The sequence below is a fragment of the Oncorhynchus kisutch genome, linkage group LG22 (assembly GCF_002021735.2).
Source record: "Oncorhynchus kisutch isolate 150728-3 linkage group LG22, Okis_V2, whole genome shotgun sequence".
NCBI classification, from domain to species: Eukaryota; Metazoa; Chordata; class Actinopteri; order Salmoniformes; family Salmonidae; genus Oncorhynchus; species Oncorhynchus kisutch.
In genome coordinates, this window is record NC_034195.2 from 10,582,899 (window position 1) to 10,608,202 (window position 25,304).

At 41.1% G+C, this 25,304-nt stretch overlaps 1 pseudogene; it reads left to right on the forward strand.

Annotated features, from left to right (window-relative positions):
- Positions 1 to 24,552, forward strand: part of LOC109867750 (protein unc-119 homolog A-like) — a 53,989-nt pseudogene extending 29,437 nt beyond the window's left edge.
- Positions 24,553 to 25,304: the final 752 nt, after the last annotated feature.

Sequence of the window (25,304 nt, forward strand, 5' to 3'; positions counted from 1 at the left end):
TCTCCACTATGCAGTCTGGTTTCCGAGCTGGTCATGTGTGCACCTCATTCATGCTCAAGGTCCTAAATGATATCATAACCGCCATCGATAAAAGACACTACTGTGCAGCCGTATTCATCGACCTGGTCAAGGCTCTCGACTCAATCACCACATTCTTATCGGCAGACTCAATAGTCTTGGCTTCTCAAATGACTGCCTCACCTGGTTTACCAACTACTTCTCAGACAGAGTTAATTGTGTCAAATAGGAGGGCATGTTGTCCGGACCTCTGGCAGTCTCTATGGGGGTGCCACAGGGTTCAAATCTCGGGCCGACTCTCTTCTCTGTATACATCAATGATGTTGACTTGCTGCAGGGGATTCTCTGATCCATCTCTACGGAGATGACACCATTCTGTATACTTCTGGCTCTTCTTTGGACACTGTGAAAACTAACCTCCAGACGAGCGTCAATGCCATACAACACTCCTTCTGTGGCCTCCAACTGCTTTTAATTGCCAGTAAAAAAGAACCAAATGCATGCTCTACAACCGATCGCTGCCCCCACCCTCCCACCTGACTAGCATCACTACTTTGGACAGTTCTGACCTACAATACAGTGGGGCAAAAAAGTATTTAGTCAGCCACCAATTGTGCATGTTCTCCCACTTAAAAAGATGAGAGAGGCCTGTAATTTTCATCATAGGTACACTTCAACTATGACAGACAAAATGAGAAGAAAAAAAATCCCAAAAATCACATTATAGGATTTTTAATGAATTTATTTGCAAATTATGGTGGAAAATAAGTATTTGGTCAATAACAAAAGTTTATCTCAATACTTTGTTAAATACCCTTTGTTGGCAATGACAGAGGTCAAACGTTTTCTGTAAGTCTTCACAAGGTTTTCACACACTGTTGCTGGTATTTTGGCCCATTCCTACGTGCAGATCTCCTCTAGAGCAGTGCTGTTTTGGGGCTGTTGCTGGGCAACACGGACTTTCAACTCCCTCCAAAGATTTTCTATGGGGTTGAGATCTGGAGACTGGCTAGGCCACTCCAGGACCTTGAGATGCTTCTTACGAAGCCACTCCTTCGTTGCCCGGGCGGTGTGTTTGGGATCATTGTCATGCTGAAAGACCCAGCCACGTTTCATCTTCAATGCCCTTGCTGATGGAAGGAGGTTTTCACTCAAAATCTCACGATACATGGCCCCATTCATTCTTTCCTTCACACGGATCAGTCGTCCTGGTCCCTTTGCAGAAAAACAGCCCCAAAGCATGATGTTTCCACCCCCATGCTTCACAGTAGGTATGGTGTTCTTTGGATGCAACTCAGCATTCTTTGTCCTCCAAACACGATGAGTTGAGTTTTTACCAAAAAGTTATATTTTGGTTTCATCTGACCATATGACATTTCCCAATCTTCTTCTGGATCATCCAAATGCTCTCTAGCAAACTTCAGTCGGGCCTGGACCTGTACTGGCTTAAGCAGGGGGACACGTCTGGCACTGCAGGATTTGAGTCCCTGGCGGCATAGTGTGTTACTGATGGTAGGCTTTGTTACTTTGGTCCCAGCTCTCTGCAGGTCATTCACTAGGTCCCCCCGTGTGGTTCTGGGATTTTTGCTCACCGTTCTTGTGATCATTTTGACCCCACGGGGTGAGATCTTGTGTGAAGCCCCAGATCAAGGGAGATTATCAGTGGTCTTGTATGTCTTCCATTTCCTAATAATTGCTCCCACGGTTGATTTCTTCATACCAAGCTGCTTACCTATTGCAGATTCAGTCTTCCCAGCCTGGTGCAGGTCTACAATTTTGTTTCTGGTGTCCTTTGACAGCTCTTTGGTCTTGGCCATAGTGGAGTTTGGAGTGTGACTGTTTGAGGTTGTGGACAGGTGTCTTTTATACTGATAACAAGTTCAAACAGGTGCCATTAATACAGGTAACGAGTGGAGAACAGAGGAGCCTCTTAAAGAAGACGTTACAGGTCTGTGAGAGCCAGAAATCTTGCTTGTTAGTAGGTGACCAAATACTTATTTTCCACCATAATTTGCAAATAAATTCATAAAAAATCCTACAATGTGATTTTCTGGATTTTTTCCCCCTCATTTTGTCTGTCATAGTTGAAGTGTACCTATGATGAAAATTAAAGGCCTCTCTCATCTTTTTAAGTGGGAGAACTTGCACAATTGGTGGCTGACTAAATACTTTTTTGCCCCACTGTATGTGAACAACCAGAAATACCTAGGTGTCTGGTTTGACTATAAACTCTCCTTCCAGACTCACATTAAACATCTCCAATCCAAAATGTATCTAGAATTGACTTCCTATTTCACAACAAAGCCTCCTTCAAAGACTCCTTGCTGCCAAACATACCCTCGTAAAACTGACTATCCTATCGATCTTTGACTTCGGCGATGTAATTTACAAAATAGCCCCCAATACTCTACTCAGCGAACTGGATGTAGTCTATCACAGTGCCATCCGTTTTGTCACCAAAGCCCCATATACTACCCACCACTGCGACCTGTATGCTCTCGTTGGCTGGCCCTCACTACATATTCGTCGCCAAACCCACTGGCTCCAGGTCATGTATAAGTCTTTGCTAGTTAAAGCCCTGCCTTATCTCATCTCACTGGTCACCATAATAACACCCAACCGTAGCACGTGCTCCAGCAGGTATATTTCACTGGTCATCCCCAATGCCAACACTTCTTTTGGTTGCCTTTCCTTCCAGTTCTCTGCTGCCAATGACTGGAACGAATTGCAAAAATCACTGAAGCTGGAGTCTTATTTCTCCCTCTCTAACTTTAAGCATCAGCTGTCAGAGCAGCTTACTGATCACAATACCTGTTCACAGCCAGTCTGTAAATAGCCCACCCAACTACCTCATCCCCATATTATTACGTACCCTCTAGCTCTTTTGCACCCCAGTATCTCTACTTGCACATCATCATCTGCACATCTATCACTCCAGTGTGAATGCTAAATTGCAATTATTTTGCCTCTTTTGCCTGTTTATTGCCTACCTCCCTACTCTTCTACATTTGCCCACACTGTACATTGATTTTTATTTTTTCTTCCCTTTCTATTGTGTTATTGATTGTACATTTGTTTATGTATAACTCTGTGTTGTTGTTTTTGTCGCACTGCTTTGCTTTATCTTGGCCAGGTCGCAGTTGTAAATGAGAACTTGTTCTCAACTGGCCTACCTGGTTAACTAAAGGTGAAAAAAATGAATTTACCGGTTTATCAACTTTCAAAGCTAAATTACTTTCCCATTGTTCCTCAACTGTATTGTGTGATACAATTTTGTAGCTCTTTTATCCAATGTAAAAACACAATTTCAAATGTTGCTAGATAAGACTGATTTGAGCCGGTCGGTCACATTTCGGTCGAGTTAATACACAGTGTAAAATATGATATTTGAAGGTCACTCTACTAAGGACATGGACGAATGACTCATTACTTAATAACTGTATATAATTTATAAAGCACTTTTTACAGTCCCCAAAATGTAACATTTTGGATTTAAAATAAATTGTTGTAATAGAATGAAAGTGTTCCAGAACGTACTAGCCGATCAGGGTAACCAAATAAAAGCTACAGGATCCAAATCATACAGGGAATATGTGAAGGCGCCCTAGGTCACCTAACGTTAGCAAACAACATGTTTGGCAAAATTATATAACAATAGTGAAGCACAAAACAGCCTGAAAATAGCTAGTTGTTAACACTATCCCAAAACACACACTTGCGAGGCTGGCTATGTAGCAAGCAAACTTTGAGCTAACATAAGCTAAACCACACAGACTCAGTGGTCCCCCTTTTCATCAGTGATGTTACTTTATTAGCTAGCTAGGTAGGTAGCTAGCTAACTTTACAACATATCTCTTAGCTCAATTTCTGCTGGTCCTAGACAGGTGCGGGACATCCCTCAACAGTTGGTGTAGCTGTTTTCTACAAATATGTTTTTTTTTTACCAAGGATTTTTCATGCCATTTACAGAAGTCGTCAATGGCGAAATGCTCACTACAAACCCATAGATCCAAAACACAAAGTCTGTGGATGGGAGTGTTGCATCTTTGCAGAACACCTAGCCAAAGCTTCAGTAAATCTGGGTCATCCAAAGGAAGTCTGTGAAAAGTTATCGGACTAGCTAGGTTTTATCATTGCATTGTCAGATGTTGGGATTACATATCGGTGAACCAATTTCCACAAAATTCAGCAAAAATTACTTCAGTCCCCTTGTTATTGCCAGGCTGATCTTGTGAGGGAGTGAATGACAACGTTACTAGCTAGCTACCTAGTACCTGTGCCGGTAGCATACCCCTTATTTACAAATTATCACTTGAGTTCAACTAAATGGATTATAACATTCGGTATAACACATTTTCATGTGTATAAGATCTAAAGTCCTGGGTTACGATACTGAGAACTTTGTTGTTTGTAAAAGGACGTATTTGGGTGTTTTTGGAGCCCTGGAACTCCAGAATGAGGCTAACAAGTGAGATTGTAAGAAAACTGTCTAACCTTCTATAACATGCCATTTATATAAAAAATACTGATTAATACAAATTGTGGAATTCTCATTTAAGTACCCTACTGATTGATTGTTTTCAATTAAAATTGTGAAAAATAAAAAGCTTTTTAGCAAAAAACTATTTCTCAAGCAAGAATTTTGCTAGAACATTCTGTGAGTGGTGGGGAGGGGAAAACTAGCTGTTTTTGGCAGAAAGGCTTCTTATTGGTCTATTAACTAATTTACTGCCTGGTGTGACCAAAACTCAAACAGCTCTTACGCTAAAAGGGCATTATCATCCCTTTCACAGTATTATTCCAACCTCATAGTGTGGAAATGTATATTAAACACAGGAAAAATTGCATTTTTTACTGCCCTGAGCCTTTAATTCGTAGACTGTCTGAAATTGGCCTGTGGCAGGCAGCCTGCAATTAGTTTGAAAACCACCTGACAGACAGGACACAATGTGTTTCTTCTGATGGTGTTAAATCACGTTTCCTAGATATTACCAAAGGTGTCCACCAAGGGTCGATTTTGGGCCCCGTACTTTTTATTATCGCTAACCAGGTTTCCATCCAACCTTTTTATGCAAGTATATTACATGTCGGAAACAAAATATGACAGGCCTGATGGAAACAGAAAATTTGTCAGTAAACTTTACGAATGTCGACAAAACAAAATACACTAGACATGGTGGGATCTTTTTGTGTCTGTAAAATTAATTATGCGAGAAATGTCAGTGGAAATGCTTTTATGCGCAAATAATGTTGTGTGCTCCTCCCACTATGACTCATCGGGAAAGCATGCAGTTTATTAGGCTACAGATAAAATAAGTAATGATGAACTTCACAGTGTGGTGAAAGTGCAAGGTGATGAGCTTGATGGTCCTTTCCAATAAAGGAAATCTTATTGTGGTGACATGATAATCGATACTTAGCTACCATTTGACAAATACAAATAATCTTGCTCTTTTGTCCATAAAAATTCATAATAATTGTGCTTTCAAGACAACTGGGAACTCTGGGACAACTGGGGGAAAAAAATAGATCAAATCATAAAGTCAGAGATAATCAAGTCGGTAAGTCGAAACTCGAGTTCCCCACCTGGAATTCCGAGTTGGATGACCGGTTAGAACAACTTTTCCCAGTTCCGAGTTGACTTGAACACACTGAAGTCGGAAGTCGGAGATTTCCAAGTTCCGACTTCCCAATTGTTTTGAACACAGCATAATCATCATGGCTAAACAACTCTCACCATACGAGATCCAGAGACTGCTGGTTTTCTTTTCATAATTAATTGCACACACTTGGTTTCCCAGGTCTAAATCGGTCCCTAATTTCAGGGGAACCAATGCGCAACTCAATATTAGAAAGGTGCATTGCTTGCTGTTTGAGAAAGGTGCATTACCTGCATTGCTTGCTGCATTTACCTGCACTACATTGCTTGCTGTTTGTGGTTTTAGGCTGGGTTTCTGTACAGCACTTTGAGATATCAGCTGATGTACGAAGGGCTATATAAATACATTTGATTTGATGATTTTGATTTGATTTGTTAATTTTTTGTCTGGGTAATCTGGATTGATGAAAAGTTATCTTTCAAAAAAGCATACTGATGAATAAGTTAAGAAGTTAAGAATTAAAATGGGCCTCCTTTATAGGAATAGGGCATGCCTTTCGTTAAATAGCAGAAAACAAATAATTCAGTCGACATTAATTCCGGCTTCAGATTATGGCAATATGGTCTATATGAATGCAGCTGTCACTGTATTTAAGCCATCGGACACAGTTTATCATAATGCACTATCCTTTATTGCGGGTGATAGGTTCCGTACACATCACTGAATTCTTTATCAGAGAGTAGGCTGGACCTCTCTTAAAACTCGCAGATCAATGCGCTGCTCTCTTTTTGTTTCTAAAATCCTTACTTCATTATTGAATGACAGACATTTGAGTCACCAGGCCCGATCACAGGCATGGCTAACTTTGGAGATCCCTTCGGTCTCCACAGAGTTATGTTTAGATTTTTTGCACCTCACTAGTGGAATGATCTCCAGAACTCTCTAAAGGTGGATGTTTTGGTGCCACTAGGGGCAGTTCAATGCTTGTTTTTCATGATTAGATTTTGTAAGTTATTTTTCTTACATTTCTTGTAAATATAGTTTTTCTTTACTTTGCTATTGTGAATTTATATGATTGTGTGCCGGGCTCCCTTGTAAAATAAGCTTTGGTCTCAATAGGATGTCCCTTTGAATAGAATAGATAGAATATTGAATAGATATAGATTGAATAGAATAAATAGAATATTGCTTTGGTAATCTCCTGCCTGTGTATTCCTAGTAACCTAACCTATTTACACTGTATGTGTGATCCTCAAGGTTATTGTTATGCACTCAGCATTGGCAACCATTTATTTAAAGACTTTACAGAAACAGAGGATCAGTAGATGAAGACTTCATTTCTTCTATAAAGAAAGAAAATAAATAGTTTATAATTGTGTTTATATTAACATCCTCTCTTTCTCTCCTTTTCCCTCCCTTAACACCCCCTCTCTTTCCCTCCCTCCCTCCCTCTCCCTCTATCAGACTACTTATGTGGGCCAGGTGAGAATGTGTACAGCATTGACTTCACCAGGTTCAAGATCAGAGACATGGAGACAGGCACAGTGCTGTTCGAAATCACCAAACCTCCTCATACAGGTGAGACACACACACACAGGGGTCTGATTGGCCTATTATGACGAGTGTTACCTTTGAGTGTTGTCTGTCTGTCTGTCTGTCTGTCTGTCTGTCTGTCTGTCTGTCTGTCTGTGCGTAGATAAAGCAGGAGATAAAAGCGTCATTGATACAAACGCCGGGAGGTTTGTCCGCTACCAGTTCACCCCCGCCTTCCTCCGGCTAAGACAAGTTGGCGCCACGTAAGTCTAACCCATTAACTCACAAAGAGGTCTGTAACCCTAATCCCCATTTTACACAGAAGTCTAACCCTAACCCTCAATGTACACACAAGTCTAAACCTAACCCTCAATTTACACTGAAGTCTAATTCTAACTCTACAAAGAAGGACACATTTTAATCCCAAGGAAATTGCCTTTCCCCCCCACTCTTTCTGCCTTTTTCTCACCATCCTTCCCCTCTCTCAGTGTTGAGTTCACCGTAGGAGACATGCCCATAGAGAACTTCCGGATGATTGAGAGGCACTACTTCAGAGAGAAGCTGCTCAAAAGCTTTGACTTTGAGTTTGGCTTCTGTATGCCCAGTAGCAAGAACACTTGCGAACACATCTATGAGTTCCCCCCTCTGTCTGAGGATATCAGTGAGTACACACACACACACACACACGCACACACACGCACACACACAGCAAGAGAGAGAGAGGCCTGGGAAATGTGCTGACAGACAGTAGTAGTGTCTGAATACCCATATTATTATTATTATTAATAAAAAAATTGGTTTAATAGTATGCAACATTTCCAAAATCGAGCATACTTTAAATGCCTGGATGTAATTTATTTCGGCTTTGACAACAGCTGATCAATTAGATATGGGGATGTGCTACTGAAATCAATGAATAGCAGGAAACAATGCAATTGCACATGACGCATTCTCAGTATGCGAAAATAGAATTATAGTTATAGTTTGTACATTTTCCAAATTCGAGTATGGTATAAATGCCAGGATGTTATAATCATTTTGGATCTTCGTCTAGAAGAATTCGATGCACACTTTTCCACAATACATTGGAAGAGGTGGGCTGCGAGTGATAGGACATAGTTCTCTTCAAGTAGCCAAACAACAAAACTAGGCTACTTAATTGGGAAGAAGCCGAATAGCAAAGCTTCTGCACGGGTGTTCAAATGTAGGCTAAGTAGTTTTGTTCTCCTTAACATGATCACAAGTATTGCATCGTAGCCTACTTGAAAACAGAAGTCTATATATGTTTTGTTTTACCCAAAGTGGATTTCTGTTTTCTCATTGAAAAGTGTTTCTGGTTTTCTTCATCAGAGCTTCAAATAGATTAAATGAAGATTGTTTTGGTCAGTGTTTACACACAATACCCCATAATGTCAAAGTAGTTTTTTAAATTTTTACAAATTAATTACAAAAGAAAAGCTGAAAGGTCTTGAGTCAGTAAGTAAGTATTCAACCCCTTTGTTATAGCACGCCTAAATAAGTTCAGGAGTAAAACCGTGCATAACAAGTCACGTAATAGGTTTCATGGACTCACTCTATGTGCAATAATAGTGTTTAACATGATTTTTGAATGACTACCTCATCTCTGTACCCCACACATACAATTATCTATAAGGTCCCTCAGTCAAGCAGTGAATTTTAAGCACAGATTCAAGCACAAAGACCAGGGAGGTTTCCCAATGCCTCGCAAATAAGGGCACCTATTGGTAGATTGGTAAAAATGAAAAAAATCTGACATTGAAGTTATTAATTACACTTTAGATGGTGTATCAATATACCCAGTCACTACAAAGATATAGGTGTCCTTGCTAACTAATTTGCCGGAGAGGAAGGAAAACGCTCAGGGTTTTCACCATGATGCCAATGGTGACTTGCCTGTGATCCAATACAACACATTACTGAGTATAACTCTCTATATTTTCAAGCATAGTGGTGGCTGCATCATGTTATAATGGGTATGTAATCGTTAAGGACTGGGGAGTTTTTCAGGATAAAAATAATCCTAGAGGAAACCTGGTTTAGTCTGCTTTTCACGACACTGGGAGATTAATTCACCTTTCAGCTGAACAATAACCTAAAACACAAGGCCAAATCTACACTGGAGTTGCTTACTAAGAAGACAGTGAACGCTCCTGAGTGGCCGTGTTTTGACTTAAATCTTCTTGAAAATCTATGGCAAGACCTGAAAATGGTTGTCTAGCAATGATCAACAACCGATTTGACAGAGCTTGAAGAATTGTTTAAATAATAATGGGAAAATGTTGCACAATCCAGGTGTGGAAACTCTTAGAAATGTACCCAGAAAGACTGTAATCGCTGCCAAAGGTGCTTCCACAAACTATTGACTCAGGGGTGTGAAAATTCAGATGTTTGATTGCAAATGCAGAGGGAGTCGAAAAGAGAACACAGAATTTTCACAAAGTTTGCTGCTTCAGTGTCTTTAGATATTTTTGTCAGATGTTACTATGGAATACTGAGGTATAATTACAAGCATTTCATAAGTGTCAAAGGCTTTTATTGACAATTACATGAAGTTGATGCAAAGAGTCAATATTTGCAGTGTTGACCCTTCTTTTTCAAAACCTCTGCAATCTGCCTTGGCATCCTGTCAATTAACTTCTGGGCCACATCCTGACTGATGGCAGCCCATTCTTGCATAATCAACGCTTGGAGTTTGTCAGAATTTGTGGGGTTTTGTTTGTCTACCCGCCTCTTGAGGATTGACCACAAGTTCTCAATGGGATTAAGGTCTGGGGAGTTTCCTGGCCATGGACCCAAAATATCAATGTTTTGTTCCCCGAGCCACTTAGTTATCACTTTTTCCTTATGGCAAGGTGCTCCATCATGCTGGAAAAGGCATTGTTCGTCACCAAACTCTTCCTGGATGGTTGGGAGAAGTTGCTCTCAGATGTGTTGGTACCATTCTTTATTCCTGGCTGTGTTCTTAGTCAAAATTGTTAGTGAACCCACTTCTCACTGGCTGAGAAGCAACCCCACACATGAATGGTCTCAGGATGCTTTACTGTTGGCATGACACAGGACTGATGGTAGCGCTCACCTTGTCGTCTCCGGACAAGCTTTTTTACGGATGCCCCAAACAATTGGAAAGGTGATTCATCAGTGAAAATGACTTTACCCCAGTCCTCAGCAATCCAATCCCTGTACCTTTTGCAGAATATCAGTCTGTCCCTGATGTTTTTTGTAGTATCTGGGATCTACATCTGTTTATATTAGTTACTGTGCTGTTACTAAGCAGTAATGCATTACGGCAGTGTTACGTTACTACACCTAATAGGAAATGCACATGCGCACTGGAATGCCGGGAACTGTAGAGCTCGAGGGGTTTTGACTAAACGAAAACTAACTGTACTCCCGTCTCCTGCCTGGTCATTTCTCCACAACACAAATATTACAGTGGCGATGAGGTGATTAAACTACATAAACGGACATTGCTTGAAGGGAAGAATGTTGCGTGAGTCATGAAACTCAAAATAATTATGTATTTTATTTTATTTTATTTTACCTTTATTTAACCAGGTAGGCAAGTTGAGAACAAGTTCTCATTTACAATTGCGACCTGGCCAAGATAAAGCAAAGCAGTTCGACAGATAAAACGACACAGAGTTACACATGGAGTAAAAACAAACATACAGTCAATAATGCAGTATAAACAAGTCTATATACAATGTGAGCAAATGAGGTGAGAAGGGAGGTAAAGGCAAAAAAAGGCCATGATGGCAAAGTAAATACAATATAGCAAGTAAAATACTGGAATGGTAGTTTTGCAATGGAAGAATGTGCAAAGTAGAAATAAAAAAATAATGGGGTGCAAAGGAGCAAAATAAATAAATAAATAAAAATTAAATACAGTTGGGAAAGAGGTAGTTGTTTGGGCTAAATTTTAGGTGGGCTATGTACAGGTGCAGTAATCTGTGAGCTGCTCTGACAGTTGGTGCTTAAAGCTAGTGAGGGAGATAAGTGTTTCCAGTTTCAGAGATTTTTGTAGTTCGTTCCAGTCATTGGCAGCAGAGAACTGGAAGGAGAGGCGGCCAAAGAAAGAATTGGTCTTGGGGGTGACTAGAGAGATATACCTGCTGGAGCGTGTGCTACAGGTGGGAGATGCTATGGTGACCAGCGAGCTGAGATAAGGGGGGACTTTACCTAGCAGGGTCTTGTAGATGACATGGAGCCAGTGGGTTTGGCGACGAGTATGAAGCGAGGGCCAGCCAACGAGAGCGTACAGGTCGCAATGGTGGGTAGTATATGGGGCTTTGGTGATAAAACGGATTGCACTGTGATAGACTGCATCCAATTTGTTGAGTAGGGTATTGGAGGCTATTTTGTAAATGACATCGCCAAAGTCGAGGATTGGTAGGATGGTCAGTTTTACAAGGGTATGTTTGGCAGCATGAGTGAAGGATGCTTTGTTGCGAAATAGGAAGCCAATTCTAGATTTAACTTTGGATTGGAGATGTTTGATATGGGTCTGGAAGGAGAGTTTACAGTCTAACCAGACACCTAAGTATTTGTAGTTGTCCACGTATTCTAAGTCAGAGCCGTCCAGAGTAGTGATGTTGGACAGGCGGGTAGGTGCAGGTAGCGATCGGTTGAAGAGCATGCATTTAGTTTTACTTGTATTTAAGAGCAATTGGAGGCCACGGAAGGAGAGTTGTATGGCATTGAAGCTTGCCTGGAGGGTTGTTAACACAGTGTCCAAAGAAGGGCCGGAAGTATACAGAATGGTGTCGTCTGCGTAGAGGTGGATCAGGGACTCACCAGCAGCAAGAGCGACCTCATTGATGTATACAGAGAAGAGAGTCGGTCCAAGAATTGAACCCTGTGGCACCCCCATAGAGACTGCCAGAGGTCCGGACAGCAGACCCTCCGACTTGACACACTGAACTCTATCAGAGAAGTAGTTGGTGAACCAGGCGAGGCAATCATTTGAGAAACCAAGGCTGTCGAGTCTGCCGATGAGGATATGGTGATTGACAGAGTCGAAAGCCTTGGCCAGATCAATGAATACGGCTGCACAGTAATGTTTCTTATCGATGGCGGTTAAGATATCGTTTAGGACCTTGAGCGTGGCTGAGGTGCACCCATGACCAGCTCTGAAACCAGATTGCATAGCAGAGAAGGTATGGTGAGATTCGAAATGGTCGGTAATCTGTTTGTTGACTTGGCTTTCGAAGACCTTAGAAAGGCACGGTAGGATAGATATAGGTCTGTAGCAGTTTGGGTCAAGAGTGTCCCCCCCTTTGAAGAGGGGGATGACCGCAGCTGCTTTCCAATCTTTGGGAATCTCAGACGACACGAAAGAGAGGTTGAACAGGCTAGTAATAGGGGTGGCAACAATTTCGGCAGATAATTTTAGAAAGAAAGGGTCCAGATTGTCTAGCCCGGCTGATTTGTAGGGGTCCAGATTTTGCAGCTCTTTCAGAACATCAGCTGAATGGATTTGGGAGAAGGAGAAATGGGGAAGGCTTGGGCGAGTTGCTGTTGGGGGTGCAGTGCTGTTGTCCGGGGTAGGAGTAGCCAGGTGGAAAGCATGGCCAGCCGTAGAAAAATGCTTATTGAAATTCTCAATTATGGTGGATTTATCAGTGGTGACAGTGTTTCCTATCTTCAGTGCAGTGGGCAGCTGGGAGGAGGTGTTCTTATTCTCCATGGACTTTACAGTGTCCCAGAACTTTTTTGAGTTAGTGTTGCAGGAAGCAAATTTCTGCTTGAAAAAGCTAGCCTTGGCTTTTCTAACTGCCTGTGTATAATGATTTCTAGCTTCCCTGAACAGCTGCATATCACGGGGGCTGTTCGATGCTAATGCAGAACGCCATAGGATGTTTTTGTGTTGGTTAAGGGCAGTCAGGTCTGGGGAGAACCAAGGGCTATATCTGTTCCTGGTTCTAAATTTCTTGAATGGGGCATGTTTATTTAAGATGGTTAGGAAGGCATTTTTAAAAAATATCCAGGCATCCTCTACTGACGGGATGAGATCAATATCCTTCCAGGATACCCCGGCCAGGTCGATTAGAAAGGCCTGCTCGCAGAAGTGTTTCAGGGAGCGTTTTACAGTGATGAGTGGAGGTCGTTTGACCGCTGACCCATTACGGATGCAGGCAATGAGGCAGTGATCGCTGAGATCTTGGTTGAAGACAGCAGAGGTGTATTTAGAGGGGAAGTTGGTTAGGATGATATCTATGAGGGTGCCCGTGTTTAAGGTTTTGGGGAGGTACCTGGTAGGTTCATTGATTATTTGTGTGAGATTGAGGGCATCAAGTTTAGATTGTAGGATGGCTGGGGTGTTAAGCATGTTCCAGTTTAGGTCGCCTAGCAGCACGAACTCTGAAGATAGATGGGGGGCAATCAGTTCACATATGGTGTCCAGAGCACAGCTGGGGGCAGAGGGTGGTCTATAGCAGGCGGCAACGGTGAGAGACTTGTTTTTAGAGAGGTGGATTTTTAAAAGTAGAAGTTCAAATTGTTTGGGTACAGACCTGGATAGTAGGACAGAACTCTGCAGGCTATCTTTGCAGTAGATTGCAACACCGCCCCCTTTGGCAGTTCTATCTTGTCTGAAAATGTTGTAGTTTGGAATTAAAACTTCAGAATTTTTGGTGGTCTTCCTAAGCCAGGATTCAGACACAGCTAGAACATCCGGGTTGGCAGAGTGTGCTAAAGCAGTGAATAGAACAAACTTAGGGAGGAGGCTTCTAATGTTAACATGCATGAAACCAAGGCTATTACGGTTACAGAAGTCGTCAAAAGAGAGCGCCTGGGGAATAGGAGTGGAGCTAGGCACTGCAGGGCCTGGATTCACCTCTACATCGCCAGAGGAACATAGGAGGAGTAGAATAAGGGTACGGCTAAAAGCTATGAGAATTGGTCGTCTAGAACGTCTGGAACATAGAGTAAAAGGAGGTTTCTGGGGGCGATAAAATAGCATCAAGGTATAATGTACAGACAAATGTATGGCAGGATGTGAATACAGTGGAGGTAAACCTAGGTATTGAGTGATGAAGAGAGAGATATTGTCTCTAGAAACATCGTTGAAACCAGGAGATGTCATTGCATGTGTGGGTGGTGGAACTAATAGGTTGGATAAGGTATAGTGAGCAGGACTAGAGGCTCTACAGTGAAATAAGCCAATAAACACTAACCAGAACAGAAATGGACAAGACATATTGACATTAAGGATAGGCATGCTTAGTCGAGTGATCAAAAGGGTCCGGTGAGTGGAGAGGTTGGTTGGTGATTTAGACAGCTAGCCAGGGCATCGGTAGCAAGCTAGCATAGGATGGAGGTCTGTTAGCCACCCCTTACGTTCCGTCAGTAGATTAGTGGGGTTCCGTGTGGTAGAGGGGATTAATCCAAATCACACAACAACAACAAAAATAAAAACAATAGATATAGTTATAGAGGCCCAAGAAGAAAATATAATAATAATAATTTAAAAAATAATTTAAAAAAAATAATAATAAAAAAATTGTCCGATTGTCTATTCAGATAGCAGCCGGTAAGACAGCTAACGGTTAGCAGGCCGCAGATGGGCGTTCAGGTAACGTCGCGACGGAGGAGCCGGCCGAATAACTCCTTCGGGTAGATAACGTCGGCAGTCCAGTTGTGAAGGCCCGGTGGGGCTCCGCGAAGGCAGTAAAACGGGTCCGGATAGGTGACTGCAGCCCAGGTGTGATTGATGGAACTCAGGAGTGATTGACGGAGCTTGCTAGCTCCGATGGTCACACGGATAGCAGCTAGCTAGCTGTGAGATCCGGGTATGAATGTCCAGGGACATGGAGAGAAAAATTGGTCCGGTATGTTCCGTTCCGAGCCGCGCTGCGCCGTACAGAACTGGCGATAGATTTTCGAGCTAAAGGATAGCTGATGACCACAAAACGATTTGCCAGTAAAGGAGCTAACTAGCTTCTGAACTAGCTTCTGGATTAGCTTCTGGCTAGTTTCAGGCTAGCTTCTTGGAGTTTCTGGCTAGCTTCTTGGAGGATTACAGATCTGAGGTAAATAATACTTTTTTATAAATATACATTGGTGAGGCGGGTTGCAGGAGAGTGTTTTGAAGATGAGTTGATGGAAAATAAAAATAAAATGTATGTGAAAAAGTTGTAAATATATATATATACAGGACACGACAAGACGAGGACAAAAGACGTCTGAACTGCTATGCCACCTTGGAGAATATGTAATTCGTCAGTTATATTTATTTTCTTTCGCCAGTAGAGAAGGCTAACCACTGCTAGCACTGCTAGTACAGTATTCAGGAGCTGCCAAGTAGCAAGACTATTGGAGTCCAGAATAGCGACACTGCCCTCTGGTGGTTAAATAAAAGAAACTGTCTCATTGAACCCATTGAAATTAGGCGATCGCAGTGGAGAAATATTGGCAAGAAGAAAGAAAAAAAGGAAGAAGGAATGTAACACGGTGTGTACATTAATACAAATGAGTGCAGTGAATGAAATAATTGCAGAAACTTCTGAAGTGAAGAAGTAGATGAATATTCAGAAAATTAAGGAATATAAGGAAACTGAACAATTAACTGTGAAAATGGCAACCATTGGTCGAGTACCAGAGTTTGAGGCTACAAAAGAGGATTTTGATTCCTATTTGGAGCGTTTTGAGCGTTGGCTGGCTGCAAATGAAATCAAAGATGGAAAGAAAGCAGACGTATTTCTCAGTGTTTTGGGTCCAACTGAGTATGGATTGCTGAAAGGTCTCATTGAACCAATGAAAGCAGTGGAGTTGAACTATGCAGAACTGACTGAAACTCTTTCAAGGTATTTCAAGCCTAAGCCAATTCTCATTGCAGAACGTTTCTGCTGCACCTCTTCATCCATGGTCCTGGGCTGCTACACCTTGGGAACGCATCCATGTGGATTACGCCGAAATTGACAAGCAACATTTCCTTGTTGTCGTCGATGTCCATTCCAAGTGGATGGAAGTGTTCCCTACTCAACTGACCACAGCTGAGAAGACCATCAATCTTCTCAGACACCTCTTTGCATCCTTTGGACTAGTCAAGGAGCTCGTATCGGACAATGCCCCCCCGTTCACGTCAAACGATTTTGAAATGTTTCTCAAGAACAACGGAGTAAGGCACATCCTGTCACCACCTTACCATCCGGCATCAAACGGAGCAGCGGAGAGAGCCGTGCAAACCTTTAAGAAGGCCTGGACTAGACTCGAGGTTCAGTCTGTGCCCATCCACCAAAGGCTTCCCCGGTTCCTGTTTACTTACCGTAACACCCCACACACAGTAACGGAATGTACACCAGCTGAACTGTTTCTGAAACGCCAACCACGTACCCGCCTGACATTGTTGAAACCAGACTTGTCAAGCACTGTGGCAAAGCACCAGCTACAGCAGAAGAAAGCTCATGACAGACACTCAAAGACTGTCAGAGAATTCAAAGAGGAAGAGAGGGTGATGGTACGTGATTTCAGACACCCCAAGCGCCTGTGGAACTCAGGTGTGATCTTGCAACGCAGAGGACCTCTGACTTACCAAGTCCAAATTGGTCATCGCCAGGTCAACGTTCATGTGGATCATCTGCTACGGTCCAACGCCCCAGCAGAGACATGCAGAGAGAACAAGAACAATAATGACCCCCAGGACTATTCTCCTGACTGTGGACGTACGGGAGAGACAGAGCCTGACCTACCACCCGAACCTGGCCCACCACAGGAAGCCCAGGAGGAGCGGAGATATCCTATTCGACAGCGAAGGGCACCTCAAAAGCTTGACCTGTGAGTTGAGCTGGTTAAGGAGGTAACGGACAGTAAAACAAACACTTTAATATGTCCTAGATAAAAGGAAAGAAAAATGACATTACCTGGGTTAGTTATTAGGACACAAACTCCATCTTCGGGGCAGAATAATCCCCTGGATTTGTGCTGGGCTCTGAAAAGTCTGCTTCAACCCAGTAGTTGAAAAATGTTTAAGAATGCATTGTTCAGATATTGCATTAGTAGTTACCTAACATATTTACCTTGTTCTCTGGGAGTTAAACACTATGGGGGAGGAGTGTAGTATCTGGGATCTACATCTGTTTATATTAGTTACTGTGCTGTTACTAAGCAGTAATGCATTACGGCAGTGTTACGTTACTACACCTAATAGGAAATTCACATGCGCACTGGAATGCCCTTAAACTGTAGAGCTCGAGGGGTTTTGACTAAACGAAAACTAACTGTACTCCCGTCTCCTGCCTGGTCATTTCTCCACAACACAAATATTAAATTTTTCCTGGAGAGAAGTGGCTTCTTTGCTGCCCTTCTTGACACCAGGCCATCCTCCAAAAGTCTTCACCTCACTGTGCGTGCAGATGCACTCACACCTGCCTGCTGCCATTCCTGAGCAAGCTCTGTACTGGTGGTGCCCCGATCCCACAGCTGAATCAACTTTATGAGACGGTCCTGGTGCTTGCTGAACTTTCTTGGGCGCCCTGAAGCCTTCTTCACAACAATTGAACCGCTCTCCTTGAAGTTCTTAAATGGTTGATTTAGGTGCAATCTTACTGGCAGCAATATCCTTTCCTGTGAAGCCCTTTTTGTGCAAAGCAATGATGACGGCACATGTTTCCATGCAGGTAACCACGGTTGACAAAGGAAGAACAATGATTCCAAGCACCACCCTCATTTTGAAGCTTCCAGTCTGTTACTCGAACTCAATCAGCATGACAGAGTGATCTCCAGCCTTGTCCTCATCAACACTCACACCTGTGTTAACAAGAGAATCACTGACATGATGCCAGCTGGTCCTTTTGTGGCAGGGCTGAAATGCAGTGGAAATGTTTTTGGGGAATTTAGTTAATTTGCATTTGCAAAGAGGGACTTTGCAATTAATTGCAATTCAACTGATCACTCTTCATAACGTTCTGGAGTATATGCAAATTGCCATCATACAAAATGAGGCAGCAGACCTTAGCTACATGTGGCTGGCGAGTGGTTAAAGCATTTCTTTCACATGCCCCATCAATTTAGCAAGTGTGTCTGTGTTCACAAAAATGCATAAACAACATCAGGGGATGACTTTTGATGTCTGGGAAAAATCTAAGAAACGTAAATTTTTGAGAGTAGTTGCCCTTAATTTAGTGGGCATGCCCTACACTGTTGTTTGGTTTACTGTGCTTCTGTAGCGGAGTAAAGCGCACATCTGATGAGTTTGCAAATCAAGTGGCCACTTTTATTTATTGTAATATAATTTTTTTGTAGTTGTTCACTTTTTAGAGTTGAATATGTTGGGGGAATACTTTCTGAAGGAACTGTATAACTCTATTCCTATTCTATTCAGAGTTTAGAGAGAAAATCTAATTGGATATTAGCTATTATCCAAGCTATACTGACATATGGAGTTGTTTTAAGATGGTCATACTATGCATTATTTAGCTATTTGATTTGGAGTTTTAAGATCTTAGGATATGTAGAAAAATGATTTGATAAAAATATTGATTTTGGCCTTTACTACTAACACCCTTAGAAACGCATTGAATAACACATTCATAAATGGCGAAAAAGGACAGTCAAAAAATACATCATAATAAACTATTTTGGAAATGTCTGTTCTAAATGTAGGAGATGTAAAAAAAAATGTTTAAAAAATCATTGTTTTTAACCAGTACCGGTAACCTTCAGATGAGAACACCATTGTGTTCATTAGAGTCTCCCCTTTTCACAGTGGGGTCCCATTAGTTTGTAACCCAAACGGTTCGGACGCTACCAAACAGAAGTTGGCACATTGATGGTACTGACTTCAGCCGAGTCTCCTGACACTTGTGGGGGCCGTAGAGCAAAACGGTGAACACCATTGTGTTTGTGAGAGTTCCCCCTTGTGTTCTGCGCATTAGGGTGATAGTGTCTGGGAATGAGATTAGGTGTAGTGTGACTAACATGACTTCACTTTAGAGCATGTGCTATCCTTCAGCACAACATGTCACCCATTATTAAGGACATTATTAAGGACATGTTTATATCATATTCGACATAGTGGGTTATGTCACATTTGACATGGGTGATTATGTCACACAGTTATGCCACATTTATGATACTAATATTTATTTTCCACCATAATTTGCAAATAAATTCATTAAAAGTCCTACAATGTGATTTTCAGATTTTTTTTTCTAATTTTGTCTGTCATAGTTGAAGTGTTCTATGATGAAAATTACAGGCCTCTCATCTTTTTAAGTGGGAGAACTTGCACAATTGGTGGCTGACTAAATACTTTTTTTGCCCCACTGTATTTTTACCCATCTACCAATAGGTGCCCATCTTTGTGAGACATTGGAAAACCTCCTTGGTCTTTGTGGTTGAACCTGTGTTTTAAATTCACTGCTCGACTGAGGGACCTTATAGATAATTGTGTGGGGTACAGAGATGAGGTAGTCATTCAAAAAAATCACGTTAAACTCTATTATTGCACACAGAGTGAGTACATAAACTTATTACGTTACTTCTTAAGCACATTTTTCCTCCTGAACGTATTTAAACTTGCCATGACAAAAGCGTTGAACACTTATAAGACATTTCATCTTTTCCTTTTTTATTATTTTGTAAGCATGTCTAATAACATAATTCCACTTGGACATTGAGGGTTACTGTGTGTCGGCCATTGGAACTAAATCTAACTTGAATCCATTGTAAATGCAGACTGTAACACGACAAAACGTGGAAAAAGTAAAGGGGTGTGAATACTTTCTGAAGGCACTGTGTAACTCTATTCCTATTCTATTCAGAGTTTAGAGATAAAATCGAATTGGATATTAGCTATTATCCAGGCTGGTTAATGAGAAGTTTGTTGAATTTGAAGAAAAAAAAACACCCTCACTCGGCCCGGCCCCGCTCCACCTTCTCAGCCAATCAGGATCCGCTAGTCCATTGTGGGCATGGCATACTGCATGCTTCTTATTGAACAGTATGTGCTATATAGTATGTAACGATGAGTACAAATTACGCAGGTTAAGTATGTAGTACGCTAGTATGGGTATTCGGACACAGCCACAGTGTTGTTATGTGGTGATTTTGATCTGTTTGGTAATTAAAAACCCAATAATGTTGTTGGTCCATCAGACCCGTGAACATTGGGTGAACAAAAACATGAACACCACACAAGGGTTACAGTTATTTTCAATTGCTAACATGCATTGGTCAAAACTGAAGTCACATTGTCAAAACTCTTCACACAGTCAGCGAAACAGAACTGTATGTGGAAAAACGGTGAATAATTTTTCATTGCTTTCACAGAAAATACATTCAATGACCACATTCTCAAAAATCCATGACCTCTTTTCTCATTCATACTCCACCACCTACTAAACTATATATGCAGCACATGTTTTCAAATGCTAACACGCTGTTTCCAAAACGGTTAAAAACACATTGGAAACAAAATTATGGCAAATGTTGTGCATTTCTGCAGTAACCAGATTGAAACATAGACAATCTCAGAAGAATATTTAATCGTTCCAAACACAGCTGATTGCAATTTCATCTGATAGCCTACCCAAGTCTTAGTCTTGTTACCAAACAGACAAAAGAGGACGGCTTCGGAATGATTTTGTTTGGAAACATGGATCAAGGAAGACAGGCAGGTGGTGGGGAAAGAAGAGTGGCAGGGAGAGGGAGAATGCGTGGATTACAAGCGAGAGGAAGACCAAGAGCGGTGGTCTCTGACGAGTTAAGGGCCACAATTATTGACCATGTTGTAAACCATGGTCTCTCCTTGAGAGAGGCCGGTTTAAGGGTCCAGCCAAATCTGCAGTGTTCAACAGTTGCATCTATAGTACGAATTTTCCGGCAAACAACTGGTGAGATGTGCATCCTTCAATGACAATTGAACTACATACTACAGTACAATACAGTATGTTCACATTTTTGTTCAGTATGTTCACCACCGCTAAACATCAGTCTCAACATCAACAGTGAAGAGGTGACTCCGGGATGTTGGCCTTCTAGGCAGAGTTTAAAAAAATTAAAAGCCATATATCAGACTGGCCAATAAAAAGATGAAATGGGCAAAAGAACACAGACACTGGACAGAGGAACTCTGCCTCTTCACTGTTGACATTGAGACTGGTGTTTTGCGGGTTCTATTTAATGAAGCTGCATGTTGAGGACTTGCGAGGCGTCTGTTTCTCAAACTAGACACTCTAACATATTTGTTCCCTCGTTCAGTTGTGCACCAGGGCCTCCCATTTCTCTTTCTATTCTGGTTAGAGCCATTTTGTGCTGTTCTGTGAAGGGAGTAGTATATGGCGTTGTACCAGATCTTCAGTTTCTTGGCAATTTCTCACATGGAATAGCCTTCATTTCTCAGAACAAGAATAGACTGACGAGTTTCAGAAGAAAGTTATTTGTTTCTAGCCATTTTGAGCCTGTAATTGAAGCCTCTGATACTCAACAAGTTATTTGAATGGACAAAAAAATGTATTATCTTTAAATATCAAGGACTTTTCTAAGTAAGTGAAAAGTTGTTATTTGTATTCTATAATGAAATACTGATTGATGTGAAAAATAATTCACACTTCAAAGAGAACATCATTTATGTAATGCTCCCTGTTGTTAGTGTTTTTTAGGTCAGTGTGTTATGAGTGACAATGTATGCTTTCTGAGTGAGAATTGTTGCCGGTGTTATGGTCGAACAAGCTTATTTTGAGAAATGGACAGTATGAAGTGTTTTGGTGGTTTGAGTGAGTTTTGGAGGTGAGATTAATTGTTCGGCCAAGATGCGTGTTGGTAATGCAGACTGTGTGAACAGTTTTGAAAAAGTGGCTTCAGTATTGACCAATGGTTGTTAGCAATTGAAAAAAATGAATATATATAATGTGTTGTGTCTCTGTTGCTCCCTGCAGTGCGAGAGATGATCCTGCACCCGTACAAGACACAGTCCGACAGTTTCTACTTTGTGGACAACAAGCTGGTGATGCACAACAAGGCAGACTACTCCTACAGTGGCGGCCCATAGAGGATGGAGGACCAACCAGGCTCTTGCAGACAGACAGACAGACAGACAGACAGACAGAGGGACCATGTTACTCAGTGTTAACAACCTACTGATCCCATGCTCTCATCCTCCCTCTCAGCCCTATGGAAAAGCTACAGAAACACCACTGAACAGGCCCAACTCGAACCCAGTTGCTGTGTGTGTGTGTGTGTGTGTGTGTGTGTGTGTGTGTGTGTGTGTGTGTGTGTGTGTGTGGCTTGTCTGGGAACACATACACCAACACACAAAGTGACAGAGGTAATAACACCAGCAAGTTTCTGTATAGGACCAGTAGAGGCTAAAGAAGAAACGTGTGTGTATATAAAAATGTCTCTGTATATTTATTCTGTGGGTGTGTGTATGATTGTGTGTACAAGTCTGTATGTTTGTTATGACTGTGTGTGTGTGTGCGCATGCATGTGTGTCTGTCAGTGTGTACAACATGTGAGTTTAAAACTTAAATGAGTTAACTGATTTTGAAAAGTGTTTCAGTTATACTCTTCGTCCATCACTATAACTCCGTTTTACTGCATAATATCATATGACTGGTAAATATACATAGATTTGACATCACATATCATGGTAAATATACATGTACATTTCACTTATATTTTATGTTTATCAACAATAGGGAATTTTTATGGAACTTTATGGACAGAGGACTTTCCAAATACTAGTTCATTTGGAATAGTGCCTTCAGAAAATATTCACAACCCTTGACCTTTTCCACATTTTATTGTGTTACAGCCTAAATTTTAAATGGATTAAATTGAGATTTTGTGTCACACACAATACCCCATAATGTCAAAGTGGAATTATGCTGTTAGACATTTTTTACAAATGAATAACCCTTTTGTTATGGCAAGCCCAAATATGTTCAGGAGTAAAAAATGTCTCAACAAGTCACATAAGTTGCATGGACTCTTTGTGCAATAATGTTTAACATGATATTTTAATGACTACCTCATCTCTGTACCCCACACATACAATTATATGTAAGGTCCCTCAGCCGAGCAGTGAATTTCAACCACAAAGACCAGGGAGGTTTTCCAATGCCCCGCAAATAAGGGCACCTATTGGTAGATGGATAAAAAATACAAAAAGCAGATATTGAATATTCATTTCAGCATGGTGAAGTTATTAATTACACATCAGATGGTGTATTTTTTAACCTTTATTTACTAGGCAAGTCAGTTAAGAACAAATTCTTATTTTCAATGACAGCCTAGGAACAATGGGTAAACTGACTTGTTCAGGTGCTGAATGACAGATTTTTTTTTATCTTGTCAGCTTGGTGATTTGAGCCTGCAACCTTTCAGTTGTTAGTCCAACACTCTAACCACTAGGCTACCTGCCATCCTGCCCCATGTATCAATACACCCAGCCACTACAAAGATACAGGCTTCCTTCCTAACTCAGTTGCCGGAGAGGATAGAAACTGCTGACCCGGGATTGCCCCATGAGGCCAATAGTGACATTAAAAAAGTTACAGTTAATGGCTGTGATAGGAGAAAACGGAGGATGGATCAACAACATTGTAGTTACTCTACAATACTAACCTAATTGACAGAGTGAAAAGAAGGACGCCTGTACAGAATATAAATATTCCAAAATATGCATCTTGTTTGCAACAAGGCACTAAAGTAATTCTGCAAAAAATGTGGCAACTCAATTGACTTTTTGTCATGAATACAAAGCATTATGTTTGCAAATTCAATACAACACATTACTGAGTACCACTCTCCATATTTTCAAGCATAGTGGTGGCTGTATCATGTTATGGGTATACGTGTAATCATTAAGGACTGGAGAGTTTTTCAGGGTTAAAAAGAACAGTCAAAATACTAGAGGAAAACCTGGTTCAGTCTGCTTTCCTCCAGACACTGGGAGATGAATTCACCTTTCGGGAGGACAACAACCTAAAACACAAGGCCAAATATACACTAGAGTTGCTTACCAAGACGACATTGAATGTTCCAGAGTGGCCTAGTTATATTTTTGACTTAAATCGACTTGAAAATCTATGGCAAGACTTGAAAATGGTTATGTAGTAATGATCATCAACCAACTTGACAGAGCTTGAAGAATTTGTGCAAATATTGTACAATCAAATCAAAATCAAATGTATTTATATAGCCCTTCGTACATCAGCTGATATCTCAAAGTGCTGTACAGAAACCCAGCCTAAAACCCCAAACAGCAAGCAATGCAGGTGTAGAAGCACGAGGTTTGCAGAGCTCTTGGAGACTTAACTAAAAAGATACAGCTGTAATCACTGCCAGGTGATTCTAACATGTATTGACTAAGTGGTGTGAATACTTATGTAAATTAGATAGTTCTGTTTTTTCTTTTTGAATAAATTTGCTAACATTTCTAAAAACACGTTTTCCCTTTGTCATTATAGGGTTGTATGTGTGTAGATGGGTGAGAGAGAAAAATATTGAATCCATTTTGAATTCAGGCTGAAACTCAACAAAATGTGGAATAAGACAAGGGGTATGAAAACTTTCTGAAGTCACTATATAAGATAGCCAATAGATTAGTAGTGTATCCATTCAAAACAAAATTATTATATTTACCATGCATACAGTACCAGCTAAAACTTTAGACACACCTACTCATTCCAGGGTTTTCCTATATTTTTCCTATTTTCTACATTGGTGAATATTAGCAAAGACATCAAAACTATTAAATAACACATATGTAGTAACTAAGTGTTAAACATATGTAGTAACTAAGTGTTAAGCAAATCAAAATGCATTTTATATTTGAGATTGTTCAAAGTAGCCACCCTTTGTCTTGATGACAGCTTTGCATACTTTTGGCATTCTCTCAACCAGCTTCATGAGGTAGTGACCTGTGCATTGTTAAAAGTTAAAAGTTCATTGGTGGAATTTTGTGTTGTGTTGTGACAAAGTATGGGTGGTATACAGAGGATAGCCCTATTTGGTAAAAGACCAAGTCCATATTATGGAAATAACAGCTCAAATATGCAAAGAGAACTGACAGTCCATCATTACTTTATTCAACTGCAGTCGCAAAAACCATCAAGTACTATGATGAAATTGGCTCTCATGAGGACCGACACAGGAAAGGAAGACCCAGAGTTACCTCTGCTGCAGAGG